Source organism: Arachis stenosperma, chromosome 5 (genome assembly GCF_014773155.1).
Source record: "Arachis stenosperma cultivar V10309 chromosome 5, arast.V10309.gnm1.PFL2, whole genome shotgun sequence".
Lineage (NCBI taxonomy): Eukaryota > Viridiplantae > Streptophyta > Magnoliopsida > Fabales > Fabaceae > Arachis > Arachis stenosperma.
The window spans coordinates 73,457,079-73,473,720 of NC_080381.1; the positions used below are offsets into that span (position 1 = coordinate 73,457,079).

Sequence of the window (16,642 nt, forward strand, 5' to 3'; positions counted from 1 at the left end):
TTATGCCATGCCCAACCCTTTGATTGGAGCTTTGGGCTAATATTGAAAGATTCCTGGAATTCTTCTTAAAGATTTTGAATCTCTTATTTTATTTTTTCCTATATGTTTTTTTCGAAAAAAATCAAAAGAAAATACAAAAAAATTCATAAAATCAAAAAAAATCAAAAATATTTTGTGTTTCTTGTTTGAGTCTTGAGTCAATTTTTAAGTTTGGTGTCAATTGCATGTTTCTAAAATCTATGCATTAATTTTTCGAAAATTTCATGCATTCATAGTGTTCTTCATGATCTTCAAGTTGTTCTTGGTAAGTCTTCTTGTTTGATCTTGATGTTTTCTTGTTTTGTGTCTTGTGTTGTTTTTCATGTGCATTCTTGCATTCATATTGTCCAAACATTAAAGATTTCTAAATTTGGTGTCTTGTATGCTTTCTTTGCATCAAAAATTTTTTCAAAATTATGTACTTGATGTTCATCATGATCTTCAAAGTGTTCTTGGTGTTCATCTTGACATTCATAGTGTTCTTGCATGCATCATATGTTTTGATCCAAAATTTTCATGTTTTGGGTCATAATTGTGTTTTTCTCTCTCATCATTAAAAATTTAAAAATCAAAAAAATATCTTTTCTTTTTTTCCTCTCAAAATTTTGAAAATTTGAGTTGACCAAGTCAAAAATTTTTAAAAGTAGTTGTTTCTTATGAGTCAAGTCAAATTTTCAATTTTAAAAATCTTATCTTTTCAAAATCTTTTTCAAAAATCATATCTTTTCCATTTTTTCTTTTTTTTTTCCGAAAAATTTCAAAAATCTTTTTCAAAATATTTTCAAAATATTTTTCTTATCTTTATATCAAATTTTTGAAATTATGCTAACAATTAATGTGATTGATTCAAAAATTTGAAGTTTGTTACTTTCTTGTTAAGAAAGGTTCAATCTTTAAATTCTAGAATCTTATCTTTTAAGTTTCTTGTTAGTTAAGTAATTAATTTTAATTTTAAAAATTAAATCCTTTTATCATATCTTTTTATCTTATCTTTTTATCATATCTTCTCATCTTATCTTTTTATCATATCTTTTTCAAAATTTTATCTTTTTCAAGAATTTGATTTTAAATATCTTATCTAAACTTCTTATCTTCTTATCTTTTCAAATTTGATTTTAATATCTTTTTCAACTAACTATTTGACTTTTTTGTTTGTTTCTTATCTTTTTCAAAACCACCTAACTACTTTTTCCTCTCTAATTTTCGAAAATATCTCATCTCTTTTTCAAAAATTCTTTTTAATTAATTAATTGTTTAAAATTTTAATTTTAATTATATCTTATCTTTAATTTTCGAAAATCACTAACTACTTTTTCAAAATTGTTTTCGAATTCTCTCCTTCTTCTCTTCTTCTATTTATTTATTTATTTACTAACACTTCTCTTCACCTCTCTTCATCTCAGATCAATTCCCCTATCTTTACCCTTGTATTGGGATCCATTCACCAAGTTCTTTCCACTTCTCTTCTTCTTCATTCTTCTTCCCTTCCTTCTTCTACTAACAATAAGGATCCTCTTTACTGTGACATAGAGGATTCCTCTTTTTTTTCTTGTTCTCTTCTTCCCTATATGAGCAGGATCAAGGAAAAAGACACTCTTGTTGAAGCTGATCCAGAACCTGAAAGGACTCTGAAGAGGAAACTAAGAGACGCTAAATTACAACAATCCAGAGGCAACCTTTTTGAAATTTTCGAACAAGAGAAGGAGATGGCAGCTGAAAATAATAACAATGCAAGGAGGATGCTTGGTGATTATACTACACCTAAGGCCAGAGAAACCTCAAAAAAAAAAAAAGAAAAAAAAAAGAGAAAAGGGAAGACAAAAAGCTTCCACCTCCAAGTCATGGGAGATGGAAAGATTCATGTAAAGGGTCTATAGCTCAGTGGTAGAACATTTGACTGCAAATCAAGAGATCCCTGAGATACCTCAGGGGATACATTTTCCTCCACACAATTATTGGGAGCAACTAAGGATAGGAGCACCAAAATCACTGAGGATCAAGCAACAGAGGCAAGGAAGAGACATAGAGGAGCTCAAAAGGCACCATTGGTCCTTCAAGAAGGCACCACCCTCACTAAGTTGGACTCATTTCTTGTCATTTTTTTCTGCTTTTTGTTTTTTTTTTTATGTTATATGTTTATTTATGTTTTGTGTCTCTACTTTATGATCATTAGTAGTTAGTAACTATGTCTTAAAGCTATGAATAATTCCATAAATCCTTCACCTCTCTTAAATGAAAAATGTTTTTAATTCAAAAGAACAAGAAGTACATGAATTTTGAATTTATCCTTGAATTTAGTTTAATTATATTGATGTGGTGACAATACTTTTTGTTTTCTGAATGAATGCTTGAACAGTGCATATTTTTTATCTTGTTGTTTATGAATGTTAAAATTGTTGGCTCTTGAAAGAATGATGAATAAGAGAAATGTTATTGATGATCTGAAAATCATAAAATTGATTCTTGAAGCAAGAAAAAGCAGTGAAAAAGCAAAGGCTTGCGAAAAAAAAAACTGGCGAAAAAAATAGAAAGAAAAAGAAAAAGCAAGCAGAAAAAGACAATAGCCCTTAAAACCAAAAGGCAAGGGTAAAAAGGATCCAAGGCTTTGAGCATCAATGGATAGGAGGGCCCAAGGAAATAAAATCCAGGGCTAAGCGGCTAAATCAAGCAGTCCCTAACCATGTGCTTGTGTCATGAAGGTCCAAGTGAAAAGCTTGAGACTGAGTGGTTAAAGTCGTGATCCAAAGCAAAAAGAGTGTGCTTAAGAGCTTTGGACACCTCTAACTGGGGACTCTAGCAAAGCTGAGTCACAATCTGAAAAGGTTCACCCAGTCATGTGTCTGTGGCATTTATGTATCCGGTGGTAATACTGGAAAACAAAGTGCTTAGGGCCACGGCCAAGACTCATAAGTAGCTGTGTTCAAGAATCAACATACTTAACTAGGAAATTCAATAACACTATCCAAAATTCTAAGTTCCTAGAGAAGCCAATCATTCTAAACTTCAAAGGAAAAAGGGAGATGCCAAAACTGTTCAAAAGTAAAAAGCTACAAGTCCCACTCATCTAATTATAATTAATATTCATTGATATTCTAGAATTTATAGTATATTCTCTTCTTTTTATCCTATTTGATTTTCAGTTGCTTGGGGACAAGCAACAATTTAAGTTTGGTGTTGTGATGAGCGGATAATTTATACACTTTTTGGCATTGTTTTTAGGTAGTTTTTAGTAAGTTCAAGCTACTTTTAGGGATGTTTTTATTAGTTTTTATGTTAAATTCACATTTCTGGACTTTACCATGTGTTTGTGTGTTTTTCTGTGATTTCAGGTAATTTCTGGCTGAAATTGAGGGACTTGAGCAAAACTCTGATAGAAGGCTGACAAAGCACTGCTGATGCTGTCGGAATCTGACCTCCCTGCACTCGAAATGGATTCTCTGGAGCTACAGAACTTCAAATGGCACGCTCTTAATGGCGTTGGAAAGTAGACATCCAGAGCTTTCCAGCAATATATAATAGTTCATACTTTATTCGGGAATTGACGACGTAAACTGGCGCTCAACGCCAGTTCCATGTTGTTGTCTGGAGTAAAACGCCAGAAACACGTCACGACCCGGAGTTGAACGCCCAAAACACGTTACAACTTGGCGTTCAACTCCAATAAAAGCCTCAGCTCGTGAATAGACCAAGCTCAGCCCAAACATACACCAAGTGGGCCCCGGAAGTGGATTTATGCATCAATTACTTACTCATGTAAACCCTAGTAGCTAGTTTATTATAAATAGGACTTTTTAATAGTGTATTAGACATCTCTGGACGCCTAGTCCTTAGACCTTCATGGAGACTGGCCATTCGGCCATACCTGAACCTTTCACTTATGTATTTTTAACGGTGGAGTTTCTACACACCATAGATTAAGGGTGTGGAGCTCTGCTGTACCTCAAGTTTCAATACAATTACTATTATTTTCTATTCAATTCTCTTTTATTCCTATTCTAAGATATTCGTTGCACTTCAACTTGATGAATGTGATGATCCGTGACACTCATCATCATTCTCACCTATGAACGCGCGTGACTGACAACCACTTCCGTTCTACCTTAGGCCGGGCGCATATCTCTTAGATTCCCCAACAAAATCTTCGTGGTATAAGCTAGATAGATGGCGGCATTCATGGGAATCCGAAAAGTCTAACCTTGTCTGTGGTATTCCGAGTAGGATTCCGGGAATCCGGAAAGTCTAACCTTGTCTGTGGTATTCCAAGTAGGATTCCGGGATTGAATAACTGTGACGAGCTTCAAACTCCTGAAGGCTGGGCATTAGTGACAGACGCAAAAGAATCAAGGGATTCTATTCCAACCTGATTGAGAACCGACAGATGATTAGCCGTGCTGTGACAGAGCATAGGACCATTTTCACTGAGAGGATGGGATGTAGCCATTGACAACGGTGATGCCCTACATACAGCTTGCCATGGAAAGAAGTAAGAAGAAATTGGATGAATGTAATAAGAAAGTAGAGATTCAAGAGGAGCACAACATCTCCATACACCTATCTGAAATTCCCACTATTGATTCACATAAGTATTTCTATCCTATTTTATTTTCTGTTTATTATTAATTTTCGAACTTATCATAAACCAATTTAATCTGCCTAACTGAGATTTACAAGGTGACCATAGCTTGCTTCATACCAACAATCTCCGTTGGATCGACCCTTACTCACGTAAGGTATTACTTGGACGACCCAGTGCACTTGCTGGTTAGTTGAACGGAGTTGTGAGATTCTCTAACAGTGCCTGTAACTCTTTTGGTCCAACAACAACACTAAGCTGTTGGTGCCATTACCAGGGATTATTAAGATCCCAATTCATCATACCATGATCTCTTTGGGGTATTCTTGATAGAGCCAATATTTAAATTTCATACAAGTACAAAGAGACCAACTTTGAGGATCACAATTTCGTCCACCAATGAGCGTCACATAATCATCACATTCATCATGTTCTTGGGTGCGAATGAATATCTTAGAACAAGAATAATCTGAATTGAATAGAAGAACAATAGTAATTGCATTAATACTCGAGGTACAGCAGAGCTCCACACCTTAATCTATGGTGTGTAGAAACTCCACCGTTGAAAATACATAAGAACAAGGTCTAGGCATGGCCGAATGGCCAGCCTCCCAAAGAGGGTTCAATCATAAAAATATGATCAAAAGATTTCTAAGATTGAAAGATGAAAATACAATAGCAAAAGGTCCTATTTGTAGAGAACTAGTAGCCTAGGATTTACAGAAATGAGTAAATGACATAAAAATCCACTTCCGGGCCCACTTGGTGTGTGCTTGGGCTGAGCATTGAAGCTTTCATGTGTAGAGACTTTTCTTGGAGTTAAACGCCAGCTTTTGTGCCAGTTTGGGCGTTTAACTCCCATTCTTGTGCCAGTTCCGGCGTTTAACGCTGGGCAGTTTTGAGCTGATTTGGAATGCCGGTTTGGGCCATCAAATCTCAGGCAAAGTATAGACTATTATACATTGCTGGAAAGCCCAGGATGTCTACTTTCTAACGCAATTAAGAGCGCGCCAATTGAACTTCTGTAGCTCCAGAAAATCTACTTTGAGTGCAGGGAGGTCAGAATCCAACAGCATCTGCAGTCCTTTTCAGCCTCTGAATCAGATTTTTGCTCAAGTCCCTCAATTTCAGCCAGAAAATACCTGAAATCACAGAAAAACACACAAACTCATAGTAAAGTCCAGAAAAATAAATTTTAACTAAAAACTAATAAAAATACAATGAAAACTAACTAAAACATACTAAAAACAATGTCAAAAAGCGTATAAATTATCCGCTCATCAGTTCTTCATTAGATTCTCCACATGAAATCATGGGGATTTCTTGAGTGTCCGAACGTCTGGAAGATAATTGATTTATTGCGTGCTCCAGTTGATAAAGGGTTGCATGAAATTGATCTACTGATTCTTCGAAGCGAACCTGTGATTCTTGGCTTGATGGATATAGACATGGTACATAGGGAAGTGGTGGTTCTTGGGAGTAATTGGATTGGCATTGGGTGAATAAGGATCATACGGTGGCGAATGGTGAAAGGAAGCTTGTGAGTGTGGTGGTTCGAAGCTATGTTGAGAGGATAGTCTATAAGCACAGGGTCGGGCTTGTTGGTAACTGCAAGGGGGTCCACCATATCTATCAGCTTGGTATGCATTGTAGAATGGTCTTTGTCCATGATATCCAGGAAGGTGTTGTTGCCTAAAGGGTTGATCATATCCTCTTGGCTCCATCCATCTTTGATTGTTTAGACCTTGATGCATATTCCTGTTATAGCTTCCATTCCTTTCAACAAAATTAGAACCAAACTCAAAGCGAGAGGGGTGAGAACTCATAGTAGCTAATAGAAATAAGGAGGGAAAAACAAAAACAAATAAACAAGTAAAAGAAAAATATTTACAATAACCAATAATAAGGTACACGTTTGCAAGTCCCCGGCAACGGCGCCATTTTGAAGAACGAAACTCTCGCGCGATCTAGAATTTTCACAAATAAATTCCCGTTGTAAGCATAGCTTCTAGACCAACAAGAATTTCTTTCTTACAAAAGTTTTGGTTGTCACAAGTAACAAACCCAATGAAATTTATAAATCGAAGTATTCAAACCTCGGGTCGTCTTCTCAAGGAATTGCACGGAGGTGTGTTTTATTATTGGTTATAGAAAACAGTGTTTTTTTGGGTTTTGAAAAGGTTTTGAACAAGAGAAATAAATAGCAGGAATTAATAAATTAATAACTAAGAAAACACTTGGCAAGGTATGAAAATTGGAATTTCTATCCTAGTTATCCTCATTAGGTGTGCTGAGAATTGGGTTTTAATCCCACTTAATTATCTTTATTAAATAAAGGAAAGTCAAGTAGACTAATTAAATTGATCCTCGAGTTTCAGTCAACTTTTAGAGCGATCCAAATTAATTAGCAATTGCTAATTTCAACCACTGCTGAGTTTGATAATTCAAGTATTACCAATTACTTAACCAAAGCCAAAAGGGAATAAAACCTACTTGAATGAAAATAATTTTGATAGAGCCCAAGCATCAATAACATAAATTAGAGAAAATAATCATAAGTCTGAAATACCTCAAATTATATTAATTAGGAAATCAATCTAAACATGAAGAGTTCATAAACTAAATTGAGAAAATAAATAAAAAGAATATTGAACCTATGATTGAAGAAGATGAAATCCTAATCCTAAATCCTAAGAGAGAGGAGAGAACCTCTCTCTCTAAAAACTACATCTAAATCCTAAAACTATGTATGAATGTATGTTCTCATCCTCCCTAATTAATGGATGGATTCCCCAATTTATAGCCTTTAATCTATGTTCTCTGGGCTTGGATCTGGATCAAAATGCGGGCCAAAATTATCTTCAGCGCATTCTGTAATTTCTGCAGATCGCGCAGGTCACTCGTTCGCGTGGGTCTCGCGGTCGCGTCGTCTGGAGTTTTGCTCTTCCACGCGGTCGCGTCAGTCATGCGTCCGCGTCAGTTGTGTTTCATGCGAGTCACGCGTTTGCGTCATCCATGCGCTCGCGTCGATGCTCTTTGCGCTAAGCACGCGTCCGCGTCATCCACGCATTCGCGTCGCTTCTGGTTTCTTCAAAAACTCCATTTTGTGCTTTCCTTCCATTTTTGTATGTTTCTTTTCCATCCTCTAAGTCATTCATGCCCTAAAAAGACTGAAAGTACTTAATACACAAATCACGGCATCGAATGGTAATAAGGGATAATTAAATTTAATATTTTTAAAGCATAGGAAACATGTTTTCTCATATATCATAAAACAAGGAAGGAATAGTAAAACCATGCAATTTACATAAATAAGTGGGTGAAGATCTAATAAAAACACTCAATTTAGGCACAAGATGAATCATAAATTAGGGGTTTATCAAAACCCCAAACATAACTCATAACTGATAACAAGACACTTTATTGTAATTTCTAGGGAGAACGACCCGAGGTTCAATACTTCGGTTTATAAATTTAGGGCTTTGTTACTTGTGACAAACAATCTTTTGTATGAAAGGATTATTGGTTGGTTTAGAAACTATACTTCGACGAGATTTCATTGTGAAATTCTAAACCATCAAAAATCTAATCATCAAAGATTTAGTATCATGTTTGTTGGTTCAAAGACTGGTACTAAAATTTCTGTCTCTGTCTCTAAAATTTTAGTATTTCAGTACCTCCAAAATGTAAGGACACAGGAGACTAAAATTTTTAGAGATGCAGACTGAAACTTTAATAACATTTTATACCTAAAATAACCTAATTTCAATTAATTAATTCCAATTTTATTCTTTGTACAAATTAAATTAGAGTTTCATTATTGTTTCAATTTCTGTCTCCCATTTTGCACCAAACAGACTATTGAGATTTATTTCAATCTCTGTCTCTTAGTCTCTGTCTCTCAATCTTAGTCTTTCTGTCTCTGTCTCTACACCAAATGCTACCTTAGGATTTGTGTATGAAATTTGAGATTTTGGTAAAGTATGAATTTTAATAGAAATTGAATGGTAGAATAATAATTTTAAAAACTATTTTAAATACAAAATAATTATCTCTAAAACACATTTAATTATCAACTTGTAAATTATTTACAAATAAATATTGATCCAAATAAAATTAGAGATAATCAAATTGATTTTTTTATTTATAAATTAAAGTTAAAAATCTAAATATTCACAATTAAGCACATAAAATTCTCATCATTTCTAACTCACTAAAGCTTTAAAGCAGTAATAAGAAAATACTCAATTCATATAAAAATCTCTGAAAATAATATCTTGAATAAATAAAATAAATTTTATAGATCTCTGAAAATAGGATTGAGTTAAAAATAGATTTTATACAAAATTTTGAAATTCAGCCCCTGTCCTTTAAAGTTGCAGCAAAACAGCAGGTAGCATACTTTTTGTAAAAATTACTAAAATTTCAATTTTAACTAAATGCTTCTGAGTTTTAGTGGAAATATACTGGAATTATTTAGGTTTAATTCAAAACAAGTTCCAGTTCCATATCACTTCATATGAATAAATTATGTAACTTGAAAATGGTTCTGTTTTGATTGATTCCAAAATTCCAGTGAATAAGTCACCTCTCGAGTTACACAATTAATTCTCTAGATTAGATATGACTCTAAAAATTGGACCCAATATTCTAGACATCTTAATATTTGTTTTACCACAGGTTTCAAGTTAAAAAACTTTCAGAATTAAAAGAGATGTGACTTGGAAGTTGTTAGTTCAAAAAATCACACATGTTTTAATTCTGAATGTTTTATGCAGAAAACATTCAATCTTTCAAAAATCACAACTCTCAAGTCACAAATTTAATAATTCTTAAATTTTCAGAAAAAACAAGTTAACATGTCAAAGTTTTATACAAAATTGATTTCACTTAAATTGGATATACAGAATAGAAGAAAGGAGTCGTGTAAGCTTATTGATTTTCTACAAGGTTCTGTTCTGACTCTAACAGTGGCAACACAGCTTCCTAATCGCATAACTTTACTTGTAGAGCTTGGATTGAGCTAAATTTTGGATACAATATACTAGACATACAGAGCTTCAACATCCTTTTAGTTACAACTCAAAATGTTATACAGATCAAAGGACAAGTGAATTGGAAGATGCTGCCCTGTCTACACGAGATTGACAACTTCTGTTGAAAACATTTTTCTTGGAAAAATCATATCTTCCAATCTACTTGGTGAAAATTTCTGAAATGTTTATTCAATAATCTTGACTTCTTTGACGTTTATTAAAAAAATAATTTTGCTCATAAAAACTAGTCAGATTGCTCCCAGAATTTATTTTAAGTTGCTGTTCCAAAATTCTACAGAATTTCTGTAGCATAGGTACTTAAGTTTTCAAACACTAAACTTGCTTCCCTAAAATCCTAACCATTATACATCATTGATCCTAATTCATTTAGGTCATCTCTTCTTCTTTCATATAGATTACAGCCCCAAGAGCCTCAATTCCATGTATACCAAAAATTTACACTATTGGTACCATATCCTCACAGTTTCACAATATTAAATTTTGCACTATATTCAGCAACAATCATTCAACAAATTCATGATATCCTAGCAGAATTTCAGCAAGCTATTACAACATCAAATTCATGATTCCTCTACAAAATTTCAGTAGCATTTACAATACAACATACAGAATCATCATCAACAACAAAATCACAATTAAGAGGTACACATATATCTAATCTAATCACCTAATCCCTTGCCTCTTGATTGTCTTAGACTACTAAAATTCAGTTTATGAGATTTCCTAATAGCAAGAGATCCTATCACCACCACAAATCAGATTTTGTCACCAAGCATCACCACTTGTACGAATGATGATTACAGCCCTAAAAAGAAAGATGTTCCTCCTTTTCAAGCCTTAATACACGGCTGTTCCTTGAAGGAATCTTATGCTAGCAAAATTTGAACAGAGTGAGGTTTGAGATGTCAAATTGAAAAGAGAATAAAAGGAAAAGTGAAGACGTTGCTGGTTCTTACCAGACAAGGAAAAATTGAAGAACAGGTTGATGAAGATGGTGGAGCTTCCTCCTAGCTTTGGTCAACACCTTCCTTGATTCTCTGTCGCTCTCACTCTCTTGTTCCTTCCTTCTATTTTTGCGTGTCTCTAATGACCCAAATGAATCAAGCGTTCATAGAAGAAGAAGCTGCCTTCATTCCATTTTCCTTTCTTTTGAAGTGAAGAGGGTTTATATAGATGAATTGGAGATGATGTTATGAAGAGAGCTTCGTTGGTTTCTTGCTTCTTCAACACCTAGGCATGAGCTTTAATGGGAAGCGATGACCAAGGGGTGGAATCATGGTTGGAAGCTTCTTTGTGATTTGGTTACAGAAGGAGAAGGAGAAGGAAGAAGGGGTATTAGGACTGAATTATGGTTAGGCTTCTCCTGACTTTATAATGCTGATCATGGTTCGATTGAACCAAAGAAAAGAACGGTTCAGTGTGTTTTAGTTCACGGTTACCTAGGGCTGGAAGTGAGTCGAGCTGAGCCGAGCTAGACCGAGCTCAAGCTCGGCTCACCAAAATTGAGCTTGGCTCACGGCTCAACTCATTAACAATCGAGCCTATTTCTTAAGCTCAAGCTCGGCTCACCTCAAACTCACGAGCTGGCTCAAATAATAGAAACATAAATTCAAAATCTATAATTTTATATCAATACATTATAACTTATATATTTTAAAAAATATTTAAAAAGAACAATTTTATATATTGTTTATTTATCAATAAATATATATTTTTTATTTATGTCCTACATCAAAATTATATGTAATAAATAAATATAAAATTTTAAATAATTAAGATCATTAATATATATAATTATATATTACTATTTCATATGTATATATATAATATTAAAAGTATAGATTAAATGCATATAGGATATGTCTATATATATATATAATTGAGCCAGCTCACGAGCTAATGAGCTGAGCTTATCCAAGCTCAAGCTCAGCTCATTTAATTTATGAGCTCAATTCCAGGTTCAAGCTTGGCTCACCAGCTCACGAACTTAGATTATCGAGCTATTAACGAGCCGAACTCGAGCTGGCTCATGAGCTGGCTTGACTCACTTCCAGTCCTACGGTTACCTAATCCTAATGATATATCTAATGATATATCTATACTTCTCTTATTCATCAATAATTAAATATATGGTAATTAATTACTAAACTTATATTTAAGCTTGCGATAATAATTATTTAAAATAACAAACTAAAACGGTAATTTTTAATTACCGAGCCTCATTGTAAAAAAATTACAAAAAAAAAATCTCTAACTAGGCAAATAAAGTTTTAACGGTAATTTCTCTTAAGTTTTTTATCATGTTGGTTGAAAAATAAAGTTAAAGTGTGGGAATATAATGTGGAGGAAAAAAAACCGTGACTTTATAAAGAAAGACCAATTTGATTATGAAAGAATGGAATTAGATTGATTTGGTTCAAGTTTGGCTAGATTTTTCAGTTTTTAATTTTTCTCCGAGTAATCTTCCTAAAGACTTCGTGAATATTAATTGAAGATAACCTCTTCGATGTTATGGCCAAATTGTCAAAAAAAAAAAAGAAGAATATGATTTAATGATTAAACCGTAACATTACTATTTTCAAATCGTATCGGCAATAAAGAGTATTTCGGTTTCAAATCGAGTTTAGAATATTCTACTAAGCTAATTCAGTAAAAAAGCTAACAGTAAAGATTCTATAGATGAATTTAACTTGGCAGTCTAATTCATCGTAATCGATACGGTTTTTGGCTTAGGACACAGTTTTACTTATTATTACACTTTCTTTTCTTTTTATTTATCCATCTTAAATTTGCCTTATAAAATATGATAAGGTGATTCTTAGATATTTATCGAATTTTAATTACAGAATTTTTGAGAATAAATCCTATAGAGAAACAGGCTGTTACAGTTGACACAAAATATATTAGCTACATGTGATTTTGATATGAGATTCACTTATGTATTAGTGGGTTGGGAAGGAACAACATCTAATTCAAAAGTTCTTAATAATACATTATCAAAGAATGATAGTTTCAAACTTCCACGCGGTTAGCATATTAACAAAACATCATTATCATAAGTAGTTAAAATTAAGTAGTTTATGTGTTTATATTAAATTAATCATTTTAAATTATGGATTTTGTAGAAAAAAATTTATTTTGGAGATGTTGGATTCATCTTGAAGTATAGATTAATTACCTTATATCAAGGTGTAAGATATTACTTAAAAGAGTATGCAAGATGTGGTCTAGAAAATGAGAAGCAATTATTTAATCTTCGTCATGTTTTATTGAGAAATGTTATCAAAAGGTCATTTGGAGTTTTGAAGAAAAGATTTGCAATAATTACGAGTGGCACTGAACCACATTATGACTTTGATACTATAACACCCTAACTTTTAGTACCTCATGATCGCACTAAAAGTTCAGACATTACTTACCTCTAAATCTTCAGTTTCATACCATAATTATTTAATATTGAGCCTTTACTATTACGAACTGAAACTTTTAATTAAGAAAACGAAGATTCTTTATTTTAAACCACTTAACTACAAAGGTATATATTCACATAGCATTAAATACATAGACTTATTCCATGATTCTCAAAAACAAATCCTACCCCTCTAAAAATCAAAACAATAAACGATGAGGGGAAAGTAAATTCTAACAACTCAACTCTTGAACATAATCTTCTATGCCCTTGTAGCTCCACACTAAACCTTCGCACATGTAGCTGAAAGGGGTGGAAAAAGGGGGTAAGAACTGGGGAGTTCTTTGTAGGGTCGGAGTTAGAAGTTAATTTCATTTCATTATGTTCTCAATCAATAATAACAGCCAACAAAGTATAATTCAACCCAACAATTACAGAACATAGAATCCAATCACCAGCACACACAATCATATAAAACATAATCACAAGCAGATATGCGCAAACAAGTATGATGCATGTCTAGTCCTATATAGGCCATGAGCTCATGTGTCGATTTGTTGCTCGATTCCCGACACTGGTCCAGTGAACGTTACGCATCGCCGTCCTCACTGAGCCGTCCCTATAGTATCAAGTGAGCGTTACCTATCGCCGTCCTCACTAGACACTTGGCACTAAGGCCCAGCAGCACTCAATTTCTTTTCAATCTTCACTCTCTACTCTACTGCAACAGAGATCTCTTTAATTAATACCTTTTTTTCTATCTGCTATACTGTGGTAGACGTTCATCGAATTCTTTTAATCTTTGTTCTCTGCTCTCCTGTGGCAGAGATTCCTTTAATTAATACTTTCTGTTCTATTTGTTCTATTGTGGCAAACATTCATTAAAACTTTTTCAGTCACTGCTCTCTGCTCTTCTGTGGCAGAGATCCTTTTACTTAGTACATCCTTTTCGTCAATGCTTTCTACTCTTTTGTGGTAGAGATCCTTTTACTTAATACATCATTCTTTTTGTTCTTTTTCTTTTCTTTTTCTTTCTCGTCTTTCTCTTTTATTTTCTTACTTCTTTTCTTTCTCTCTTCTTTTCTTTAATCTCTTAATTCTTTATCATAACTTAACTTCACATTCTTTTCTTTCCTTTCTCTAATGTCTTATGAAAAAGAATCATAAGATTCTTAAATAAACTATGTTCTCTAAAGCTTTTAAGAGTTCTTTTGTTTACTCTTCTCTGACTTATAACAATATTAATAATATCTTTATTAGATAATATTCTCAATAAAATAATAATAACAATAATATAAATAAGACATTTTAAATGATAAATAAATAATATTTATATCTATTCTTAAAAACTTAACTTCTTAAAACTTTTATTCTTAAATCTTTGTTATCTATGTTTTAAACTTCAAACTTTTAAATATTTTATTTTTAACTCAACATTTTTACAAAATTATATTTGAAATATCACTTATCTCAATATTTATAAAAGCAACCCTAAACTTTTATAAAATACCCATTTTTACTCCCGTACTTTATTTACTACCAAAAATACCCGAAAACATATTTAATTAAAAATTGTTCCTCGATTTTTATATACAAATATAATGTTACCCTTCAAAAATAAAGTCTAAATACTAATCTTCCTTTTATACTAAAATCAAAACTCTTAGCCTTTTTCTTTCAAAATATTACTTATATTTTAATCCGTTTTTGAGTTTTTCGGTTACTGATTCTTCGTAACCTTTAATTTAATCTCTCGGCTATCATACCTCACCAATTTATACTTTATTCTCAACAATATTTCAGCCCAAAAAATACCAAAACACCATTCATACATAGCCGAACCAAAATCTCAAGCAAACAACAATAATTCAACAAAAATTCAACATAAACTTAATCAAGATCAAATAATAATCAATGAAACCAACATTCATTTATCCAATTCACTTTTAATGATTATAAAATTACCAAACTCTACCTTTGTATAAAATCAAAAGAACAAAATTCTGAAAAAACTTTTTGATCGAGCTAATGAAAAAGAAAACGTCAAAAATCGTATGTGCCTCCTAAAATTTTTAATTGGCCAAATTCAAAGGAAAGAAGAACTATGTCACCGTCAATTTCTACTAAATAAAAGTGATGCCAATATATAGAAGAAGAGAATACAAATACTTTTATTAAATTAAATTTTTTTATTAGAGTTACAGATCGCAAGAAATCGAAGCCAAAAGGTTAGAGGTTTTTATGATTTCTCTCCCTCACCCACGTTCATTCTCTCACTTGGTTTCTCTCTTTCTTTCTTAAGTTTCATTCGGTGACAAGAAGAAATTATTGAAGCAAAAATGGTGATGGGATTAGTGAAACAAATGATATGTATGTGTCACGTTGATATATATGTATGTATGTATGTGTTCATTAAGCCATGTTTGGCTTTCTTTCCTTTATTTCCTTAATCGCTTCGGCCAAAAGGAAAGAGCTAAGGGTAATAATAATATAATAAGGATAATATAATAATAATAGTTATAATAATAACAATAATAATGATAATAATATAATAATAATAAATTGGCAACTAGTAATATATAAGTAATTTTCATTTGCCTAAATTATTTTAGGATTAAATATATATGAGCTACTAATATAAATAACATTAGTAACTTAAGAATAAAAGATATTTAATAAAGTATTAACAAAGCTAAATTCACCGGAGAGTACCGATATTTACTTATATCGACAAATTTAGAATTTGATAATAATAATAATATTAACTAAACTCTATTTTTTAAATTAAAAATATTAATTACTTAAATTAAAATATACATATAATTTTTATCATTTATAAATTACTAGAATTATAGTTTTAATTATGTAAAATATTTCATCATAATATATATATATATATATATATATATATATATATATATATATATAAGAATATGAATTTGATTAAATTCAAATAGTTATAAAATTAATTTAATTACTTATAATAAAGTAATTTCTAAAAATAAGGAACTCCAATTTATAAAAATAAATTTTAACTTATTTATATTTATATTTTTAAAAATGTGGGTCGTTACAGATACTATGACTAAAATTGCTCTAGCTTGTTTTATATTGCATAACTTTTTAATGGGTGTAGATCCTAATCCACATCTCATAACTCAAGTTGACTGATGAGCGGATATTTTATATGCTTTTTGGCATCATTTTCATATAGTTTTCATTATGTTTTGTTAAAGTTTTATTTTATTTTCATAGGTTTTAGTGCAAAATTTATATTTTTGGATTCTACTTTGAGTTTGTGTGTTTTAAGATGATTTTAGGTATTTTCTAGCTGAAATTGAGGAGCTTTGGAAAAAGTCTGATTCAGAGACAGAGAAAAGCCTGCAGATGCTCTCACGATCTAACCTCCGTGCACTCGAGGGAGAATTTCTGGAGTTATAGAAGTCCAAATGGTGCACTATCAACGGCTATTGAAAGCTAACATCCAGGGCTTTTCAGATATATATATAATAGTCCATACTTTGCTCTCGAAATGAAGGTCCAAAACTGGCGTTCAACGCCAGC

The 16,642-nt window shown here is 32.2% G+C and overlaps 1 long non-coding RNA gene across 1 annotated transcript; it reads right to left on the reverse strand.

Moving 5' to 3' along the window:
- Positions 1–10,132: 10,132 nt before the first annotated feature.
- On the reverse strand, positions 10,133–10,997 carry LOC130982519 (uncharacterized). The gene is made up of 2 exons (XR_009087174.1): positions 10,626–10,997; positions 10,133–10,540 (listed from the first exon to the last, which is right to left on the reverse strand). It is a non-coding gene; the product is annotated as an uncharacterized LOC130982519 (long non-coding RNA).
- Between the last annotated feature and the right edge of the window lie 5,645 nt (positions 10,998–16,642).